Source organism: Betta splendens, chromosome 16 (assembly GCF_900634795.4).
Source record: "Betta splendens chromosome 16, fBetSpl5.4, whole genome shotgun sequence".
In the NCBI taxonomy this organism is placed as follows: domain Eukaryota; kingdom Metazoa; phylum Chordata; class Actinopteri; order Anabantiformes; family Osphronemidae; genus Betta; species Betta splendens.
In genome coordinates, this window is record NC_040896.2 from 3,624,131 (window position 1) to 3,648,424 (window position 24,294).

A 24,294-nucleotide genomic window follows, 5' to 3' on the forward strand; every position below is an offset into this window, starting at 1 on the left:
TTTCAGATCAGTGAGAGGAAAGGTAAAAAAAAAAACTATTTATCAAACTTCCTCCACATCCTTAGGTCAGGATCTAGATGCCAGGATGTTAATCAAGGAAGCCTAGACAGCTCCCTTACATTTCTCCTCTGTTTCCTTCCAACTGTGTCCGAGAACCACTATTATTATTTGCTCAAATCATCTCAAGTGGCTTCTTGTAGCACATATGAAAATTCATATGAGCAACTTGTAGTATCTGTGACTTCCTAATTATTTATGTGAGCATCACAATGTGTAGCATTGCAAATTCAAGAGCTACATAGACACATGTTCCACTTTACGAGTGCAGAGATGTACGTTCTGCTAATGAGAGCACCCATCCAGCTCATTCCACAATAAGTCTTAATTGCACACTGTCTACACCATCTAATGTTTACCTTTAGGTCTTATTGTGTCTACTGTAGATCGAAGCTGGTGGCAAACTTAACAAATAAACTTGACACTGTAACACATATTTTATGAGCATTACAATAACAACAGTTACAATAACTATGTGGATAGATGTTAGATCTGTCTATATATAAGATAGGATAAGATAAAATAATCGTTTAAGCGTCCCATAGAGCGGGAAATGTCTTCCTAATGTACACTGTAGACATTTCTGTACAGGTGTTTGGGAAATTATTATTATGTATATCATCTGTCCATTTGCTCGAGATATTTTTTTAAATAGATTTTGAAATACATTTGTCTTTGTCATTTGTCTCAACAAACCTGAACCTCATTACTTTTATAAGAGTGAATAATTGTAGCATTGACTTAGTTTTAGGTGGGGGAATGACAGCACAGAGTGAATCCATCCATCCATTTTCTTAACCGCTTACTCCCTAGTGCGGGGTCACGGGGGTGCTGGAGCCTATCCCAGCTGGCTACGGGCGAGAGGCAGGGTACACCCTGGACGGGTCGCCAGTCCATCGCAGGGCAACACATAGACAGACAACCATTCACTCACACACTCACACCTACGGGCAATGGAGAGAGGCCAATCAACCTAATGCACGTCTTTGGACTGTGGGAGGAAGCCGGAGAACCCGGAGAGAACCCACGCAAACACGGGGAGAACGTGCAAACTCCACACAACAGAGTGAATCGACTTTCCAAATTATAAATAAACAAATATATCTTTGGTGCCTGTCTAGTTTTTCTGATTGTCCCATATTTAAATTTTCTGGGTCATCTCGGTCAGCCTCAGTCACACATGAGCAACGTGTCCTGTTCATTATCACAACTTTGAACTGTAGAAAAACATTCTACATGCTGTGAGTAAACGCTTGGAAAATGTTTGCATGTACCTGTATGATGGCCAGTGAAGAGTAAAGTTGTTCTTAATCACACAATGCTGAGCAAAAGCAAATTGTCAACATGGTGCAATTCTGCCAAAGGATGATCGTTTGTTTATACAAACACCACAGCAGATGGCAGTTCTGAATGGAAGCCATATGCAAACATCTTTCAAAAATGCAAAACAGGGTTGTGGAGCTCATATGCTGACACAGTGGAATATGTGGGTGTGTCCCTGCCAAGGTTTTAGCCCATAAAGAACTTTACTGTGTATCCTCAGTGATTTACAGAGGCTAAAATAGGGTGAGACCCCCAGAAAGGCCAAAGGTCCTTTATGGGTCATTAAAATGTTGAGAACAACAGAAAACCTGAGAACTACAGATCTCCCAACATACAGTACAACAGTCGACACTTATTACTAAACTCATTTTCTGAGATACGTAAATTAAAGTCATCAACTTATTAATACTCACATTGAGCAACCTCGCATTACTGAAAAAAAAACCCTTTGCACAGCAGAATGGTAGGAAGATGCTGTCATTTAGCAGGGCAACCATTTCCCTCAGCTCTGCAATAACAATAATCTTTTGCAGCCATAAACTTTAAATATTTTGCATTTCTTCAACATAGTATATAGGACAATAGAGTGCAGGACCTTGCACACTTTTCAACTGAAAGTTGTGCCAAAATACACACAGTACAAACTTTTATAATAGTACAAAGTTTTATCCTCTGAGAGACAAGTACTAATAATGAATAATCATGCATTTAATGTTTTTACTAACAATAATTTTTACACTAAACACAGACGTGCATTCAAAATGTTTTGCAGCTCATAAAGCAAAATGTAAATATATGGAGTCAAATTAGGGTCAGATTAGATTTGTGCGTCCGCAAACAGATCTGTGCGTGCGTATCCAGATGCCTGCTGGTTACTGGTTTTCATATGGAACTGGTGTTCATATTCCATCCGGTGAGTTGTTTTACCTAGGTGACATCTTGTTAGCTGTTCGTGTCAATGCCTTGGTTTACATTACCTATCTGTTAGAGTGTGCGCTCTGAGAGTAATGTACAGTATCGATGGAGTGTAGCATTGTAGCATTTACTTTTGTATTGTGTTGTGTTTTTGGTGAACGATCGGGAGCGTCTCGTCCTTTCCCAATTCACCTGTTACCTACTATCAGCGCCTAAGTTAACTGCGAGTGAAGCGAAGCAGAGGTCTCAGCTGGTGAAAAGTGAATGCTCCAAAATAAATAAACAATCCCGATTTCTCAGACCAAGCTTTCTGCCGGTGTCTTTGGTACCGGTGACAGAGAGAGATTCTGCACTGAATTCCAAGCCTGTCTAACAACTGCATTACATATTAGGCTGTTTAAAAGAATTGTTAAATTAAACGTCGTAGTGATAAGTACTGTTCCAGTAATACTTACAGCTAAGTTAGGGAAAGCCAGTTTATCAGCTCAGGTGGCGAGTGTAAACTGTAGCTTAACATTGTTCACCTAAAGGGTGAGGCAGGCGTTGGTGCATGAACAATGCCACTTGTAAACACCAGTTTAACGTTTGCACACCTGCATCACCTCTGCAAATCACGAGAGTAACTCACACTTCATACACATGAATATGAGCCGCCATGTCTGCCTGATCATTAAATATAATTAAAGTCATCAGTCAGTGGACTAGCTTGTTGCTGCTTGTGGAGCTTTCAAGATCTGCTGTGCTACGTCAAAGGACTGCAACACCTTCCGTGTTCATTAGCCAATCAGAGCGTGGAGGCAAATTAAGGTCACATTATTTTACCTGTAAATTTTGCCGCGATTTGTGCGTAATTTTAACGCCCCAAATCATAAGTGACATGGCTTAGCCCCACTAAGTCTACAAGTACAAATCTGGTTACGCACGCACAGATCTAATCTGACTCTAATTTGACTCCATAGACTATATTTTATAATTCCTCCCAGTCTGTGATCCACTGACTAATCATGCCAACCAGCAAATAACCAACAGAAACTGTGAAGATGAAAGAAAAGTGAGTGTGGCAGGAAAGCAATTTGGTGTCCAGGTCCGCCAGATGAGACATGAGTCACGCAGACAACACCCACCGATCAACTTCCTGTTACATACATCCTGACTAACATAACAGTGGAGTGCCAAATAATTCCTCACAGGCCAAAAACCATGGAGGAGGTTTTGGTCTGATTCTGTGCTGTGCTGTTGACTGTGTTACGTATTAAATGTCTTCTTTTAGAATAAAAAGCAGCTACAGTAAAGTCTAACTGTAACTTGTGCTGTTTATGGAGTAACATCTAACGGACTGGAAGGATCTGTTTTTCCACAGTTCTGGCAGAGCTGCAGCTGCATTGTTTCACAGAATCTGTACACTTATTTCTGCTGCAGACCAAGAGTTAACAAACCATGTCACCACTCAGACATGTATGATCACTGTGAAATAAGTAAGACCAATACATCTATATACATTACTAATAAATCAAAGTTTGAGACCATCATTTTGATGGCTTCAGACTTGTCAGATGCGACTGTTTTCCTCATCATTAAATTACCATTAAAGTTTCTTTCTGACATCATTGTTCCTGTTAGTATTTTTACTTTACATTACATTACATTGGCACCTGTTTTGTACTGCAGCATGAGGGTTTTACATTGATATGTCCCACTACTCTGTGGTCACAGAGAGCTAGCTACAGTATGAAGCTAACATTAGACTTCAGCTGTTTCATAACTTAAATAGTTTCACTCAAAAGTATTTTTTTCAAAGTTTCATTGATTTGTTTCCTTCCAGTTGAAAACCTAGATTATGAATTTTTCTTTTGGCTGCGATCGTTCACAAATGAGCTGTCCTTGTAAAAATAGGTAAAAGGGTTTCAGCATGTACAAAAGATTTGTTGTTCTATAAATATATTTTGTCATGTTTCAAAGAATTACAAATACGAGAAACATGACAAAACAATAGGAAACTGCATCCACATGAAACACAACTACTGTAAAGTGCAACAGAAGGTAAAGTAATGAGCATCATCCTCCCACTCTTAACTCAGAACAAAAGGATCGCACAAAGATCTTGTAACATATTTCCTCACAATCAGAACTCTTCATCCGAGACACACAGTCCTCATGCCCAACACCAGGCTCAATATGGTCACAGCAGCTATTTTACACAGTTCAAAAATCCCTGCTTCCTTGTTGACCACAGCAACGGAGAGACATCCCTAAAGGCCTACCATCCCCCTCATCCCTGCCTCCCATCTCCTCTCTCCTCCTCCCCTTTCTTTCCTCTGTGTTTCTGTGTGTGGCTGCAGCCTCCATCACTGACGCGACTAAAGCACAGGGTGAAACAGAGGGATTCCTCCAGCTTTACCTTTTAGCGCAGGGAGTGATGAGGGCTCTGATTCAGCTCTGATTCTGGTGCTCCTCAGCTCTGGCTAACAACATCATGTGACCAAAGATCAGCTGCTTCCTTTCCCTGATCATATGACCAGATTAGAGTGAGGCAAAGATCTCTAGGATTTGTAGTTTAGTACAGCAAGGGTGGAATTTCATTCATACATATACATAAATTCATTTGTTTTTCTTGCAAGTGAAACCATTACATCACTACAAGGAGCTGGAACATAACGCTTCTCTAACGGCTTAAACTGATGAGTTAAGTCTCAGCAGTTTTTTCTCATTCATTTAACTCATGATCTGAAGCTGTATTAAAGATAGTCATGTTTTGAATCTGAATTAAAATGAATTCAGATTTAAATTACGTTTACAAGAGAAGCAAGTTGATTTATTCATTTGTTTTTCTTAAAATGAAACAGTGCGGAAAAATATTTACACAGCAATAATGGTAATGCATTACAGTTGATCACTCCAGATTATACAAGAGCCAGAGTATATAATTTCATACTAATCATGCCCAATTTATGATTGATTACGCTAATGCATTTTGAGTAGCAGTTTATGTATGACTATGACAATGATATTGACAATAATGAGCATTTATTTCTGCATTTTTATTTCTAGATCTTTGCAGATGACAGAACTGTAGAATGTGAATCCAAAGAGGAATTAGACTTTCATGCCAGTTTGGCTAAAGGCCTCACGACTGGGCACACACTAAAGCTGGGGTTTGAGTGAGCCCAGCTGGGTGGCAGTTCTGAGCCAAATCTGTCTGTTCTCACACCAGATCTTTGCCACTCCCTCTCTGCTTCCTGGGCTTCTCCATGGCAGAGTCGCGCCTGGTTCACAGCACGCATGTAGCAGCGCTCCTCAAATGCTTCGGCAACCTATACTGTAGCCAAGACTTGGTTATACTGGAGATTCACCTCTTAGAATTTGAAAAATCTCATTATATTTGTAATATACAGAACTGTATATAACAACTGAAGTTACATTCAGCCTTCTGACAGCTGCCAAAGGTTACACAGAAAAAGAAAGACTCCTTTAGTTTTGAAAATTTGAAGAGGAAGTCACGTTTGGTCCCGCCTGGTCGGACGCTCTTAAAATTCCCTTCAGCTTTGTGCTGATTTGTGTTGCGCAGTTGAACTCTACTCTGCTCCGACTGCTCCAGCTCTTTCAACCACATAGTGAGATCTCTTGAGGGGTATCGTGCCTGCAGAGACATCTGCCTTGGTGACATCAAAGTGACCTTCGCAGCCTCCCACTGTCTGATCACTACCCTGCATATGGTGAGAAAAAAACTACAGAGACTGTGGCCAGCTGTCCTGTCCACAGCCAGACTGATATATCTGGCAGCGGAGCTGTTAATGACATCTTTGGATCTTAGCCAGGCAGTGTTGTTCATGTCTGTGACGATGGAGGATCCTCGAGTCCATCTTCGAACTGTCAAACTGTGTGTGACAAGCAGCTTAATGTTCTATCTTTTTTTTACCTGTGTGACTGTAATCCAAAGATTTGGGATTTTGTTTCAAAAGTGGATATAAACTTCTTGTGTACCAACATTTCTCATTTGGTTGGAGTAATTAACACTTTAAATGCTAGAGACATGCCCTGGCATAATTATCCCTCAGTAACCGAGTATTTTTTGGAAAACATTGAAGAGGTGATGCAGTTATTAGGAACTGGGGATGAGGCACGGGTGGCATGGTGGTGCAGTGGGTAGCACTGTTGCCTCACAGCGACGGTGGGTTTGATTCCCGTGGTGGACCGGGGGCCTTTCTGTGTGGAGTTTACATGTTCTCCCTGTGTTTGCGTGGGTTCTCTCCGGGTTCTGTAATGACCTGTACTGTAGGTGTGACTGTGTGTGAATGGTTTTCTGTCTGTGTGTGTTGCCCTTTGATGGACTGGCGACCCGTCCAGGGTGTCCCCTGCCTCTTGCCCGTAGAAGTCTAGGATAGGCTCCAGCACCCCCGCAACCCCGCATGGGACTAAGTGGTAGAAAATGGATGGATGGATGGGATGAAGCACCTTGACTGTGATGTCTGTCCTGGAAGAGAGGGTCCAGTTTTCTAGAGGGTTGGAACGTTTTGGTGATGGTGATGTGAAGCGGTAGCGCAGCCTCCAATAGGTGTTGATCTGGAAAGTGGATGGATTTATATAATTTTCAAATTATTTGACTTCATGTAAACTGTATGCAATCCAAGACCAAAGTTCTCTCCAAGGGGATAGGAAAATGTTTATTTAATACATTAAATAAACATCTTTGTGCACAAAATACAACAAAACATCTTTATATGACCTGAAAAAAAGGCTTATATTTGAGATCAACCTAAGTGTGTTGCTCACAGTCTATATAGTAGTACTGTACTGTATGTGGAGATTCATGGCAGCATATGCCCAACACAAACTGCTTAAACAGAGAGGAGCAGCGGTGGGGAGCAGCACAGACAGGAACAGACGGAGATTTAACAGCACAGATGCTCCAGACACCGAACAGCGCATCATCCAAGGACCATCAAGGACTGAAGCTACACTCAAGGAGAAGAAGGAGGCGTTGTTGTGCAAATTCAGCACCACAATAAATCCATTTTTAGCTCACAACAATTATTAGCCTCAGTGTGTGCTTTATGTCACAACGGCAGCATGAACAACAATACATTTTCATTGCCGCTCAATTCAGACATCTGTGCCCCCCCCCACACACACACACAAACTGCCAAACTGCCCAGTTGACACTGACCAGCTTTACTGGAACAGTTTGGATTAAGGACTTTGCTCAAGGGCACCTTGGTGGGGGTAAACAGAGGCTGATGTTTTTCCCTGTGTGCGTCACCTTTGATCAAACTGGTGACCTTCCAGCCACAGCCCTGTTTTCAGGCGTCCAGTAACCAGCAGTTCAGTGTTGTCATAAGTAAGGATGCTCATGGTGCCAGTAGGTCATTGCGCAGAAACATTTACCTATCGCAGCTGAACACCAAGTAACCTCGAGTGAGCGGCTCGGAAGTATGAGCTATGAAATATGATATCTACAAGGATCTACATGAGGAGGTAAAACCCAGTAATAAAAGTAGAAGGTGATATTGACAGGTGCGTGCAGTAACTGTTCTGCAGCCAGTAGCAGTAAAGTGTTGTCATACTACAGTATAATACTGTTATGGAACGTCATAAAAGAACATATTACAGTATGTCTACCTTATGCACTTACATGTAAACCTATTGTTTTGATCTCCTCTGACTGTGCAAGTGTGTGTGTGTGTGTGTGTGTGTGTGTGTGTGTGTGTGTGTGTGTGTGTGTGTGTGTGTGTGTGTGTGTGTGTGTGTGTGTGAGATGATCACCTGACAAGGCCAGTGCTAGAGTACGACTCGTAGCCCTTGTTTCTACGTGTCCAAATGCTCCCTTGTCTGTCTCTGGGAACAGTAATGAGACAGGAAGAGAAGCAGCATGAAACTGCCTCCAGATTGAATTATACATGCCTCCATCTGCCGACAGAGGACGAGTCTGTCAAGCCTCCTCATTGTCACCACGTACAGACAGATACAGATACATGCACAGCTCGCTTTGCCAGCGCAGATCTATAGTTCATCAGCCTGCTAACAAACACACTCCCTCAGGTCAACGGTGCCATTTACCTGGTGCTTGTTGATCCTTGTGGAACTGGCTCAAGCCTGCATCAGCGTTCCGGGCAGGACTAGTAGACTGCACCTTCATGTCTCTGTGATGCTGGTACATCCATTTAGAACTGCAACTTAGTTGTTTTATGTCTTTTAATTATGTTTTAGCCTTGTTAAACAAACCATGCTATGATCATCTGATTGTTTGTTTAAAGTTCTGAATGAAAAGCTGCAAAAAACAGTTGTGTCCTGTATTGATGCTTTATTGGTGTTTAATGTAGAGAAAATAAACATTAATAAAGCATCAATGCAGGACACAACTGACTTTCATGAAAATGTTTTTAAAATATTTTTTTATTTTATATACTTTGTTCCAGTCCAGTCCAGGCCATCCAGACTAGACTGTACGATGTCTCTTCTCTGTGTAATTGTAAATGTTGCTTTATGGGCTTCTGTTGTACATTTAGTCATAGACTAAATCTATGTCTAAGTCAAAGATTTTATAACTTCTGTTAACTGGAAAATGAGATTTTATCCATAAACAGTTAATTCATGGAAGATAATGGAGTGTGACCTGTCACTTTCCAGTTGATGAGTTGTACCAGTTTTGTGCAGCATATTGTGAAGCTTCAGTATTAAGAGTCTAGACTCTTAACTGTAAACTCTGGCTTGACCGTATGCTTTAAAAAAGGTTTTTGCTTCACTATTGCCAAACTATTAATGCTGTTGTCAATGACATGAATGTGTTTTGCAGCATTACGATCACTTATTCACTCACATTGAAATCTCCTGAGGACAGGACTTGGAGACCACACAATTCAAAAATCAGAGTACACTTCCTACTGTCTCTCTCTCTTACTTTCTCACTCTCTCATATATACACTATATACTGTATATGATCTGACGCTTCAAATCTAGTGGTAACGCAATTAACTAATACTTAAATCAATTATTTAAAAGTAATTGACCCTCATGACTGAAAAGTCACAAAGCTGGTGTAGCTGGTGTTCTAACATTATAGCTGTTTAACTGCAGTAGTGATGTGAAAACAGGCTCTACACGAGAGAACAGATGGAAACCTGCTGTGACCTTATCTCAAAAAGTCAACATCTAAAGTTTGCTAAGAGTTTTAAAGTTTAAATTGAGTTCTTCAACACAATCACAGGTGTTTGGATAAAAAAGAGCAGCATTTGATGAAAAGGACACTTTTGCCAACTGTTGTGAATTGAGGTGAAAACTCCTGCGGCAGTGGTACCACAGGAAACTACTGCACTGTAGAGGGAGCAGGGAGAATAGAGTTTCTTAAAGAGGCCATAATTTAATGCAAACCCAGTGTTTTTTGTACTGTTACGTGGCTGGGGGATGTGTAGACACACAGACTTAAAGTAGAACTGAACTAAAGCCTTTCTTCTAACTTGTAACGCTGTTGGCCAAGTACTTCAGTCACTAGAGAAGAAAGTCATGACATTCTGATTCTAACAAAGTAATCAGAATGTCTTTTGACCTGTGACTAAAAAACCTTGATGTACAACAGTCTGTCTTTACTTGTTGTGATTGCATAGGGTCTGGATGGTTTGAGGCCCTGCAGACTGTCACAGCTCCAGCCCATACGGCATCCTATCCCAGCTTGATCAGCTTCAGCTTTGAACACCCTAAACCACCAGATCCTTGTGTTTGCACTCTCTGATCCAGGCATCTCTGATCCAGCTCTCGGTTGGCTCAGATGTCTATCTGGGAAAACATTCAATGTACCTTGGCAGGGGAAAGCGTGCTGGCCCCGGGGTTCTACTCGTGGCCGTCTTCTGTTATTTATCTGTATCACATCTCTGTGTCCTATCTTTGCTATGCAGATGACAGTCAGCTCTTCTCGTTTTCTCCTCATGACCTCAACGTCTCGTCATGCATTTCTGCCTGCCGCACCTCCATCTCTGCTTGGGTGAAGGAAAAGCATCTTTAAGTCAAAGGCTTTTGTTTTCCCAGTCAGCTCAGAGCAATACATTCTAAGCCAAGTTCCTCCTGAGGTGATCCTGTGACTGTGGAACAAGCTTCCTAACGCATTAACCTGCTGATCCACATTTAAAACAGAAATACTCTAACTCTCCTGCACCTTCTGAAAACTGTTTCCACACATCTTATCCACAAATTACATCATCACACGTTCTTCTTCTATACTTAGATGTACTTCTACTTTGTAAACTTCTTACTTGTAGGTTGGTTTGAATATATCATCCAAATGACTAAATGTATAAAATACAAGTCCACATTCACCTTCCTATGAAGATAGTAATCATAAAAATGTATCAGGAATTTATTTGCATATTATTTACATTATTTCAGTTCTACCTTGTAAAAAGATGCTGTGATACAGAGTGAGAGGTGAAGAAAAGTAGGGAGAACAATTCACAGAACCACAGCCTGTAATCCTTTGATTCTGAGATGGAGGTGAAGTTTGGATTTTCGGGGGCCAGGAATAACGAGGAGGGAGACGACTCCATTACGTGACTCTCCTCCTCTCAAGGTCTCTTCTGGTCTGATTCCTGTCAGCTGGCTCCAGCAAATCAATACACAAACACAGGCAGCCCTGCGTGATGAATGGAGTGTGAACGAGGAAGTGAAGTCAGATTTTTAAGTCACTCTCTGAAACTCCGGCAAGTAGCATTTAAATCAGGGGGATAGAGTAGGAGTGAAAGTGCTCAATGCCTGATGCTAATGTGCCAGTTGTCTCCCTTCATTAGATCTCTGGGCTAAACAGGCACCACTGGACTGATGGATCTAGTAATATTACTTCAGCTCTACTAACAGTAAGACCTTTTTTGGTTTTAGGACAGTACCAAGGTTTTCTTTCCTGCCGATGGCCCACCAGGGGTCTCCAGCCTGAAGGGGAACATTCAATTCTCCTGCAGTAATTAAATGACTAAATATTGTTATTTGCACTTAGAGTGTTTTTCCCACTCATCAATGTATTAAGAATCTCCTCAGCAAATTGATCTCAGAGGTTTCCTAATTGTATTACAGCCACGATGAATGCCAAGTACCACAAGAGTGTAGGAGGAAATCTATTAGCAGAGAGCAAAACACAGGCTGCCGCGAAACCGAGGAAGAAAAGATGGTGCAGAAAAGGATCTGGCCAGTTTTATTCCAACAGAGTGATGATGATTCCTATAAGATGGATGGGTTCTGAGCATCCCAAACATTAATCTCCCACAGTATGCTACCATGAGTTCTAAATAGTATATTCATTGGAATAATGATAATAAGTTGCCTCATGACTGACTATTCTCGCACTTAGCTGTGTTTTCCTGCTGTGTGAATAGCTGTAGATGTTGTTCCTGTGATATTTCACTCACTAGTTTTTCCGCTAAGACACAGGATGAGAGGAGATTAGCTCAAAGTCTGACCTTATTAGATTTAAGGTGTTGCTGACTTTGCTATTGTGAGGTTTTAGAAACGTACGATGATTAAGCAGGTCAATGCAGATCAGGTGAGTGAAGCATTTTCTCAGATTACACTGGCTTTGTGCTTTTCCCCCTCTTTACTGTCTCATAGGTTTGATGGTCCAGTAGATGGCTGTACTCATAATAATTCAGCACATCCAAATCTTGCATTTCCACTGCTTGCTGCTCAGATACATTGTCATTTCATGTCCTTTTCATCATCATCATTCATTAAATTCTATTTCACTGTTTAAATTGTGAATTCACACATAATAAGGAAAACACATTTCCCCTATAGCTCCATTAGCTCCATCATTTGTTAAACAAAAAAAAAATTAAATAGACTCCACACTTATGACTGTCTCCTCAGTCAGAACTTCCTCCGCTGATGGCAGGACAGATGTAAAACAGAGAGCGACAGGACATCTAGGTTTTACTTATTCATTATTAGCAGCCTTCTCAAGCATTAAATGCTCATAAAGTTTTTATTTGGTACATTTAACAAAAGTAGGAAAAGCAGGAGCTCTGTAATTATTGATGAAGTCTGAGGGTTTTATTCTTATTTAAAACAGCATCTCTGCAGTACAACACACAGACAAAAGCACTTACATACACATGCACGGACATGCTCGTCTTTCCACTTCACCCATCGCAAGCGAATGCATGATCACCAGTGCATGTGTCTCTGAACACACGTGCAACAGACACACAGTGTGTCCAACTCTGGTAAGTCTGAGCTGCAGCCAGACAGCTCTGTTCCTCTGCCGTCTATCACCTCCCATCAAATTAATCTAAATGTGCTGTATGGAGTTATGGTCTACTAATTAGCACCTCATTAACTTCCCTTAAATTAAAAAAAAAATTAAATTAAATTTTCCTTTAAATATTTGTCTGTTTTCGTTGTGTGAGTCCTTTGATGGGTTGGCCAATAGTAGCTGTGATTTGCTCCAGCTTCCCATCTTTAGCATTATTTATTAGCATTAATCTCACAGTCCAGTGAACATGAAGTTAAATCTTGTTATCTGGGATCGTATATTACTGTATATACTATGATTTTCTTTATCCATATATGAATAAATTAAACCAATTTTTGCTTTTAAATCAAAACAATGTCTATTTCATTTATTTATTTTTATTTTATTTTAAAGCTACATTGTTCTGCATAGATATGTATATATATATATATAATAATTTAAATATTTGTAAAATGTGCTTGCCTACATTTACTAACTAGCTGCCTCTGATTTTCTCTAACAAGCTGAAATCCTGGAGAGTTAGTCTAAGATAAAGCAGCAGATCATGAGCAGCGTACAGTAGTGTGGGAGGCAACTGGCTACAGTCTCCCCTCGTTTTCTTGTCTGAATGACCCATACAAACACCAGTTGCCACTATTACAGGGAAGTGATGCGGTTCCTACCTCAGTGAACTTCTAGCACATAACCCTGACATGTCTAAACACGTAAAACACTGGCGACAGCTAATGGAAACCAATTATAGGTTGGTTTGTTCTACCTCAATAGACCTTTTTTCACCGCAGACATTTTGACTTATCATAGCAGCAGACGCACAGATATAATTACATTAATAACAGTGCAGATCCATTCAAGTGTCTCAGTGACCAGCGACAGCTAGACAATACCAGAACCCTGAACTAAAAAGAATTTTGCCTTTCTAATGATATAACTTGTGCATCGCCTGCTTTTCAAGGTAACAGACTGCTGATACAGATAACTCACCACTTGATGGTACACAACCTCCATAGGCTCTTGGCATGTAACAAAACTTTGAGGTGCCTGAAAAAGGAAATTTATTTCCTCTATTCAGCATAGAGTTGTTTTGTGAGAAGTATTTCTAACAGTATATTCTTTTCAGTGAACTAACTTTGTACACAAAAGCCTGAAAACTGAAACATTTTACCATGATTCATCATGGTCGTCGTTCTACTTGATGTATTCTGGAAGCTGCAATATACTGTACAGAATGACCAAACAAGTGTCTCATTGCCTGATATAATGGGTGTAGAAGACACTTAGATTTATTATTAGAATTTCAATTTAATTTACATTACAGCTCAGCTTGTACATTTTGGTTCAAAACAGGATCCTTGATAGTAAGGTTTGTCATTGCCCAAATGCCCATGCACCTAACTGCACATACAATGTGATTAAAACCATATCTTCGTTTTATTACTGTATTGACAAACTGTCCTCATACAGTATACAGTACTCTAAGCAACTATACTGCAAGTCGAGAGCTGCCCTTGGCAACCCCACTCCAAGACTGTCACCGCATAACAAAAGCTTAAAGATAATCTAAACTTGCATTAATTAATAACACCTTGTGAAAAAAGTTAAATAACATTTCCCTTGTTAAGTGAACATAAATATGTGACTTAACAAAAAATAGAGGTACAGTATAGTGTAAATTGGTTACAGCAGCATTTAAATGGATTTTAAGGGAAAGGCTTTGAAAGTCTGTGAATCCCAACATGACAAAAAAATACAACATGTGTAAAATATGAGGCTGCATCTGATTAGGCAAATGTTATTTATTTTATTTGTCATGAATGATTTAATGGAACTTTGAAGGGCATAGTCTGTGGTAAAACACAGTGAAAAAACTGTACACTAACTGGACTTCTCATTAGCTACCCCTGTACAATCTATTGCCATCCACTGCTACAGTACATCCCTGCCATGATTTCCACTTTTACAAGGTTTGATCTGTTAAAACTGTCAAAAAAATGGAAATTCAACAATATTTAAGGTTATAGTAAGGTTAGAGTGATGGTGGCGTCATACTGCAACGGATTAGGGGGTGGTTGCAAAGTTGTGACAAACCCAGTGAAATGTTGCCCAAGGGCAGCTATAGCAATGATAATGAGATCAGACATTCTTTAAAACAATCTTTGTCTACTGCATAACTTTAAAACCCCAAACTAAAGAATAAAGATAAGACGCAACCATTGATGGTGCTGTACTCGGCCTGACCCGGCACCAATTTCCTGTAGATAACCTTTTTAACATACAGACATGTCAGAATTACATTCATGGACTTCTGCAGTGTTTTCAGCGCTATCCAGCCACTACTGACAGGAATGTGTGAGTGCTCACATACTTACATGAGTATGTTTGGGAGGCTGCAGCTCTGATCCTGTGGTCGCTTACCAGTGCGGGGGCACAGCACGGGTGTGCTTTCCTGTCTGTAGACTTCAAATATGATGTCTGCCTTTTGACACAAAAACTGAATGAGGAGCGATAATAGCATTTGAATGAAGAAGTACATGGCTAACGTATCAAATTTCACGTTGGACCAATATCAAGCCTAAAAACTGGCGTGAAAACATTCAGTGAGCATTATGTAAGTAAGTTTTAAAAGGGATTCTATCCTAAGCAAAACAACAAGATGCTAAATAGATGTATTGAGATGTCCCTGAAAAGGTAGAACTGGTTTGAATTGTTGTAATGAAATATAACATTGTTATGAATCTGCAGACCAAATCCAAAGCTCAGCATGAGCAGTGAAGGAACAGCTGGTGCAGCTAATAATGGATGAAAGCAGTGTCCTAACACCTCCAAACCGACTAAACGCCCTCCGATAAAATTCCTTCTATTTAACTAAACTATTTAAGGAAGGAATTTAAAGAGTTTCCCAGTGAAGTAGCAGGAGCCAGACCAAACAACCATAGAGGACCCAGATGCCAACCCCACAGACAGACATTGAACAAGCATATTTTAATAAGTTGCTCAACTAAGACATAAAACAAAACCACAAATACAAACAGAAAAATAAATTATTAAATAACTACAGTAAGTGGGGTAAAGAACTAAGATTATGAGTATTATGACTATGAGCACCACTGGTCTAATAGACAGACATAAACTGGACAGCAAAGCATAAAACTATGACACAGATAACAGACCTCCCTTAAGAAAAGAAGAGACATGAAACAGTGATAACAGTAAACACGACGGCATAAAACGAACGAAGAATGAATATATTAAGAGGGCAAACTTAAATACTAACAGAACAGGTAACAAATGTAAATGAAGAAGCAGGAGACCAAGTAGGAAGTCACATGACATCATAAACATAAATCAGAAACAGAATCAGAAACAGCTTTAATGGCCAAGCAAGGAATTATATGTGGCCTGACTCCGTCTTTGTTCCCTCGTGACAAGAAAAATTACAATTTTAATTATAGTTATTTACATATTCATATTTTTGTTACATGACAAAAATGAGGCGGTTGACACGGACCAGCTTTTTACAAATCATTGAAAAGCAATATTTGATTACTTCTGTTTTTCCCTTTACGTTTTGTACACACTGTCTAGGGTTTAGTGTGGCAGTTTCCTGTGCCACAGTGGAAAAGTGGCTTCTGCTCTGTAGGCCAGCATCGAGTGCCACCTCAGCTTCTCTCCTTGATTAAATATAAAGCAGAAGTATTTTCCTGAATCAGCATGCTAGTAATTGCATGAGACAGAAATGGATTTCCCGTCACGCCTGCTCTTTATGAAGAAGGCCGAGGCATTTTCTTTACTTTCACAACATATGTTTTGATTGTCAGCGCATCTAGATGACCAGGAAAGCTGACAAAGTGTGATAAAGAGGCGGACATTTTTATGGGCCATCACCCCAGACACGAATTGATCACAGTTATCTCCCCTAAATGACGCTTTCTGACACACTTTGTTTTCACTTTATTACTACATGAGTAATTTGTGGGGGGATAGAAGGTCTGCTTTCAAATTGACATACTGTATTGGCAATAGAATCAGATGCACATTAAGGCTGATCTGAAAGTTCTGCGGCATATCAATATGTTTCCAGATTATTTTCATCTTCCAAATCCTAAAAAAAATCATTCAAGCGTAATTTCACATGTTTGTCTAAAGACAAGAGGGAAATGAAGCGTAGACTTGCATGTACAGTATTCTTCCAGCCAACTAATTTCATGGCCTTCACACAGTCAAACTTGCATGACTGGTCCTTTGGAGGTTCAGTTAGTGAACCGTGACTTATTGGTGCTTCCAGAGCAGCTGGGTTGCTTTGGATTGGTTAGTCAGCTTTCCTGGTGATCTAGATGTGCTTATTACAGTATCTGCAGCCAATATCATAAACCAACATAAAAAGCATAATTATACAGTAATAATGTATTGTCTTACTCATCAGGCTGCATTAAGGCACAAAACATAAATACACATGTACAGTTGGGTTCAGAATTAAAAACACACAAAACAACAATAAAATGATTTTAAATAATTTCCTTTTCAAAACCATCACTTTGTAATAAGAAGCTAATTGCCTAAACTTCAATCACTTCACAATTGTAGGAGACTTCACAAACAATACAGCATTTACAGCCCTTTCAAGCCCTGTTTTTAGGAGTGATAACTTAGTTGGACAATTAACTGACGGGAAATGATTTGAGCAGGTTTGCTTCATTCCTTCAATACTTCAAGAGAAGCTTGACAGGGAGTATTGAGTTGGCTTCTGGCGGCTGATTGACTGGACCTACAAATATAAAGTCGGATACTGTAGGAAGAGGACAGTAACCTACAGTATACAGGACGCTAACCATTATTTATTTAAGTTCAAACTGCCCAAAGCTATACATATTAATTAATAGGGTGGGAAACAAAACAAACATTCAATCATTAATCATTAACAAACTAAACAAAAAGTTGGCAGTAAGACGAGAACTAATTATAAATAAGGTCAGAGCTTCCAGCATGCTGTTTTTTGGCTAAAACTAGCAGATAACGGCATGCTAACAAAACAACAATGGGCGAGTGGTGGTGAATGGACCTCATGGATCTGGAGAGCAGCTGGAGAGTCTAAAACTGTAGAGGATCTGAGCCCATACAGCACCGACAGCAAACTCTTAGCTATATTATATACTGCTACTATATTGTCATGTAATAACTGAAGTCAAAATAATACTGTAGTGCATTCATGCTGGAGGACATTATTATAGGTGTTTCTCACTTATTTTATGGAGGCCAACACTGTATAATTATGGATAATTAATGCATTATTATATGTTTCTATGTAGTGGTTTTGGGTTTTTATTCCCAGGAGCTTGGCCCTTTTTTGGGTTTGAGCTAGAGAGCTTTAAGTTGTCTGTGCACGTCCCTGGAACATACTATACTGTATGTTGTGTTATCTTGCACTCACTTTATGTTTGCCATTCAAAATCGCTCCCTGCTGTTCAATGCCGCCTTAAGGTATACAAATTATCTGCGACGCTGCCGAGCACAAATACGATTTGAACCAAGTGTGACCCTGAATTGGTGTAGGAGTGGACATGTCTGAATGAATGTGATGGCTCGGTAATAACTGCTTTTAAGGTGGCTGCAACATTACATCAAAATAAAAGGAAAGGTTTTAAGTGCGGTGGCTTTCTGCTGCCAGCCTCATTAATAGGGGAACATCAAACACTCCACTGGGAGATAATCTCTACCGCTTTTTTGTGCTCAGCCTTTCAGCAATAATCAAAGAATACAGGTAGACACAGAATAAGTTAATCCTGCAGATTAGTGGGAGTGCATAAAAATGAAGGAAAAGGACGGAAACAGAAGGAAGAGAAACACTTCAGTACATGATGGATTAAAAAAAACACTGAGCACTGAGCTTCAAAACCTGAGGGGGGCTGCTTCCTGCTGTAATACCTGCCTGCTGTCAGGTCCAGATGTCCAGATCAATGCTGCAGTAATCCATACCTCAGTGCACCACTCAATAGTCTACTTATCTAATATCAGTAGCTATTAAAAAGTATTGATTAGATCTCACAATTGAAAGTTCTGACTTTAAATAGCTTCGTGTTGGAGCGAGAGGAGTTGTTACCAAATATTACAGGTACGTTTTGGCACATTAGTGCGATGAGTACAGAATGTTCCATCAGCGGATATATTAACCCACATATATACTACAAGCTCTGCTTTATTGACACAAACCTGAGCAACAGTGCAACAGCTACACTGTATATGATGCACTTGACCAGACGTATCAACCACTGTTGTGATGGCTGCATTCGGACAACCAACTAACATGGAGAAGAGAGAAATCAGACACTAAATAGTAAGAAATACATTTTTATGTACTGTCAGTTGTGCCTTTTATGTTTAGCATAGGCTCTTTTCTTTGTAATGTCTTTATTCATCAAACGTGACGGGAGCAGCAAATCAGAATCCCATGTCAAAAGTCACTTAGATATAGATGCAGTGAGTGCAAAGGCAATTAGACTCTCTGTATTATTGGTCTGACCAGGATGCCAGACATAGTTCTAATCATGAACTGATAATCAAAGATGTTGAAAGGGGAACCAGATAGTGAGTCTACGTGAAAACAGGGAAACAACAGATAAGAGAGAAGAGATCAGGGAGAGTAGGAAAGCAAATGGATCACTGGGAAAGAACTCACAGACTTTACTGCTTAATAGAAGGATTTTCTTTTGGGTAGAAATTTTCCAGTGAATAAAATACAATAGTCCATATTACAGTTCCCCAAAGATTCCCATGGATTTGTAAAGGTAGCATAATCCATTTGACACATGAGGTTCTCAAAGCTCAAGGAGTAAGAGCCACTGAGTATGAAGACACTCTTGGTACAGTATGAAAACATGAAAACACATGAAACTAGATAAGGTCATTTGCACAAGGCGCAATAACTAAGCATGTGGCAAATAACACATGGTGTGGTTCCGAAACCAAGGAAGGTAAGGAATGGATCAGTTCAATGACTGGGAGGTGATGATTTCTTCTCTGTATAAAGTTCTAATCGGTTCATGATTAGAACGTCATACTTGTAGCATTAACCCTGTGTAAGTGGCAGTGTCAGCCAAGTAATAACAACAAATCTTCACCACAGCTTCAAAGAAAGTGTAAATTCACAGGTTCCCCAAATGGATAAAACTCCGAGTGACAGTGGGGGAACAGGCATGTGCAGCAGGGCCCTTGGAAGGCGTTACTTCCATTGGCACAGAAATCCAGAAGTGCAGCACAAAGATCATCAGCAAAATAATGTGCATTGATTTGCAATGTGCTTACAAATAAGATTAGACATTATGAATTAACACTTCATGGATTCTCAGGGTGAAATCACATCCTACAAAAGCAAGGATAGGCTAAATGTACAAATGTACTGTTTGTACAGAAAACAGTAAAAGCAAATATCATCATTTGAGGGAAGTAGAACATTATGGAGGCTCCAGTGTGCACCATTCAGACAAAGACCAGACAAAGTGTTGTCTCTTTGTAAAAGCAGTACATAATATCTGGAGCTCTGGAGGGCTGGGGTGTATGGATTATGCAGATCGCTGGTTGTTTTTGAGCTTGTGACTGTAGGAACGGCACAGTTCTCGTTGTACCAGCCCGATGGTGGTGGTCAAAAAACCAGTGCCTGCAGCTTCCTTCCTGTTTTGCTCTGTGGTAGAAAATCAATCTTGTCAATACTAAGTAACAAGTCCCTTGCAAGCAAAACCATGGAAAAAGCATTTGTTAGGCTTTTTCACTCATTTGTGTGTTGGTGATTTATTGGTGTATGTCTGTGGATGTGAAGGGATCACATGTAATTTTTCTGTTCATAAAGACAAACATATTTGAATGATAAGCTTTTCCAATGATGTAAACCAAAGCAACAGTTATTCTAATAAATATCTGAATACAAATTATTTACTACAGTCAGTGCTTTGCAAGTGTAATATAGTAAGAAATAGTAAAATAATCTCACTAAGATTTTTTCAGAGATTCTTCCAGGATTTCAGACAGATGCAGTAAATGTCTTTGTGACGCCTGCAGAGACTGGTTGTGACTTCTGGCCAGATGCTTGGTAGTGGTAGAACAACTACACTACATTACACATCATATTGTCGGGTTTTCAAGGCCTCGTGCTGTATTCACATCATATCAGTTGAAGTAAATAATCCCTGTTGTTTCACATGACGACCCGAAGAAACTGGTCTGTCTGATCTTCATGCACTTTCACACTCGTGAACATGCCACGAGATGCACTCAAGCAAATAAAATCAGGACTACGGCCGTGGGTCATACTCAAGAGGCAGGTGGCACTACTGTTATTGTACCTCCAGGCAGAACAAGAGTTCATGTGCAAAGCAGTGTCGTTCATAGCAAAAGTAGTGTTTTAACAGCCACTGCTGCTTCAGTCCACTTTGGGGACGAAGCAGCTTTACCAAAGCCCATAGTGTTCTGTGTCTCATCACACAGTGTCACAACCCGGGGCTTTCACGTCTGCATTTCCTGTTTTATTTTGTTGTACTTCTGGTTTCTGTTCTGTCATCCCCTTTACCTGCTTTATGTCTTAGTCATGTGATTACTCAGCTGTTCACAATCAGGACCACAACCAGCACTTATCTTAGTTCTCTGCTAGATCGTGAGTTGTTTTACCTGTTCCAGCGTTTCTGGTTCTGCCTGTTGCTGTCTTACCTGATCAACTGACCACGTCTTTGGGGTTTGGCTTCACTGTCCTCACTCTTACCGTAGCCTCGCCTGTTGTATTTTGACCTGATTACCTGTGAACCGACTTTCCAATTGCCTACTCCTTTTGTACCTCCGCCAATCTGCTTACCTGGTTTTTTGATCCCTGCCTGTACCCTGACCACTCTGCATATTAAAACCCTTTTCACCGACCTGTCTCCTGCCCCCTGAGCTCTGCGTTTGGGTCCGCCATCTTAGACACCACTGCATTCGTGACACACAGAGCCATTGGTGGTCCTCATTAATGCTCTTGTGAGTTAATGGGAGCAAAGCTGGCGCAATAATTTCTAGATCAAAATGATGATCTCTTCACAAGATGGTATCTTTACTGTACACCTATAATCAGTGGCAGGCAGGGCCTTACTTTGTACCAGCAGTTACCTGTTAGATACAGTAGATAGTGGAGTGATATCGAAGGATACTGTGTAGTATCACTTTGTTATTGTAAATTGACTGTACCCAAACCCAGGTTTGTTCCTCCGTCTCTTTAGTTTGTTGTGACCTGTTGTTGAAGGTCCATCTGATGTGGGAATGTCCTCCGCTCTGTGGTACAGGGTCTTAATAACTCGCAGTTCAGTTCTATTGCTTTGAGGTGGGCTATGGCTGTCTTCCTGTAGCTGCTGGTGGGGTCTCTTTCCTCATCTCGTAGGTGTGTTGATCTTTCAAACGTAAAACAACTTTTTGATGGTAATCTGCATCTTTCTTGGTCTGCTTCCAGTGTGGTGATGGTTTCCATCCCTGTTGAGGGCTGTCAAGGTGTTCCTCTCTTGCCTGGTGAAGTTGGGTTATGGAAGCTGAACGCTCGCCCCATCTGCAAAGCTGTTCAGCCTCTATTTAGAAGGGCAGTGATAAAATACACCACGAGAACCTCCTTGGGTGTGACGACCAAATTGAGGCCTTTTGCTGGGACCTCAGTCTTCACCCATTTGTCTTTCAGGTCCTCTGCTGTGAACAATGGGCTGTCTTGTCTCCCTGCTGTACGATGTCTGCAGCATAGAAGGTCAAACTTCTTAGCTTTCCTCTCTTTGCCTTTGCAGTGTTGTGCTAGCTCTTTTGGATTAATTCTGTTACTGCATCAAATATTGGTGAATTCCATAAAACTGACCTGTCTTTTGTATTTTTTGTTCTTGTGCTTCCTGGAGGAGTTTGAGGCATAGGCTGAGGAATCAGGCTCTGCTGACTATATCTGAGGCTAAATATCAGGTGGTTCCTGTCTGCCATTTTCCTTGATGTCCTTTCATATTTCCTGTACCATCCAAGGCTAAATACGGTACATCTTAGCTCTCAACATGGATAGAAAATACCACTAATACTATTTTTTTATAAAACATCCCATTGTTTGCTCAGTGACACAACAGCTGGAATTAAATATTCTGCACATACTTTAGCTCTAGGGGAGCAGTGTCCAACTAGGCGAATGAGCACACATGCTGTTTGGGTGTATGTACGTATACATATACACTATATATTTGTGTCTGTGTGACCCAGTAAATGTGGGTCATTCCTTCAGCGTGTTATTTCTGGGTGAGCATTACCTCCAGGCCTCCTCCCTGGAACACACCGAGCACATGTTTGGTTCTGAGGGCTGTGACCTCCACCGCTAGAGGCTCAGTGTAGGTTTGAGTTGGCTCCTCTGGTCCGCGAGGAAAATATCAAATGGGGCACTGACAAAACTCAGATGACTGACACACTGCTATGACACAAAAGGAGGGAAGTAAGTTAAGTTATCCACAGCAAATATAGGAAAACTACAGTAGCTTCCCACGGCTACTGTAATACTACACTAATACTGTCTGTATTTACATTGAATTGCCTTCCTTCCCTTGAAATGAGCAGTGAAAATCCCTATAATGTGAAATTCTCTGTTTCTTTAGTTTCATCCTGTTTTTTTAAATGAGGCATTTAGTGTTTGACTGACTTTTATTTAATTTTCTTTTTGTACTGCATTGCTATAAACTCTGTTTGGATTTGTTCCCTTACTTTACTACTTTGGCCACACACGTTTGGTTTGTGCTTTTTGTTTGTTGGTCACCCATCTGAATTTGTGAACTTTGTTTACCAGTTTGTTAAATGCTCCTGTTTGTTTGTTTGTTTGTTTGTTTGTTTGTCTGTTTGTCTGTTTGTTTGTTTGTTTGTTTGTATGCTTCATCCTGATCCTTCCAAGGGACTATGTCTTAACTCTAGTGCACATGTGTATTATTATTGCATGTGTTTTCTACGACTAATCGCGATTAGCACAATAATATAAGAAAAATTCAGTAACAAATTCAAAAGCAGTATATTGTGCATTTTTATTTTAAAACTACTACTCTCCGGTGAGAGCAATAGTTGGTGCACACTGTAACGGCATCAATTTTATTGTCCTCTCCTATTTCATACAACTCGTGTATTCTTCCTGTAATGGTGCATCTTGCAGGAGGCTTCACAAGTGCCGTCATTTATTGTGAATTTATTAACATTCTTCAGACCGTCATCTTCCAACACTAATCAGCCTGCAGTTTGTAGCTAACCACTTAGCTATGGCATTTGTTAGCTTGCCTTGCTTTTGTTTATACTTTTCCCAAACGCTATACTACTGTACCATTCCAAAGTTTGGGGTCACTTACAAATGTCCTTATTTTTGACAGAAAGCACTTTTTTTGCAATGAACGATTCAGAAATACACTGTTTACATCACTAATGTGGTAAATGACTATTGTAGCTGCAAATGTCTGATTTTTGCTTGACCTCATTTGTACCAACAAATATGAAGACTTACTAAATGAGTTTATTGAAATTGTTTCGGTACTCTAGGCGAGATCGTGATTTTACGCCTTTCCCTGCACTCGTTTATGCCCATGTTTTTGTCTGAAGGCTTAGAGCGCATCCCAGCAGGTGTTGCTCTAGGCGACCACCTAGTTCACCTATGCCCAGAGCCAGCCCTAACTGTAGTTCATCAAATATGACATATGTTAATGAGAATGAAACAGACATAAGGTCAGTTGCTTCTTGAACCAAATTTGAAGAAATTGTCTGTATGATTAAGAATATGA

The 24,294-nt window shown here is 40.3% G+C and overlaps 1 protein-coding gene across 5 annotated transcripts in view; it reads right to left on the bottom strand.

Annotated features, from left to right (window-relative positions):
• Window positions 1–4,800, bottom strand: part of tsnare1 (T-SNARE Domain Containing 1) — a 117,036-nt gene extending 112,236 nt beyond the window's left edge. For all 5 annotated transcript variants that reach the window (XR_008692829.1, XM_055503179.1, XM_055503180.1 and 2 more), the window contains exon 1: window positions 4,694–4,800. The gene's annotated coding sequence lies outside the window, so the exon portion shown is untranslated. The remainder of the gene's footprint in view (window positions 1–4,693) is intronic.
• Window positions 4,801–24,294: the final 19,494 nt, after the last annotated feature.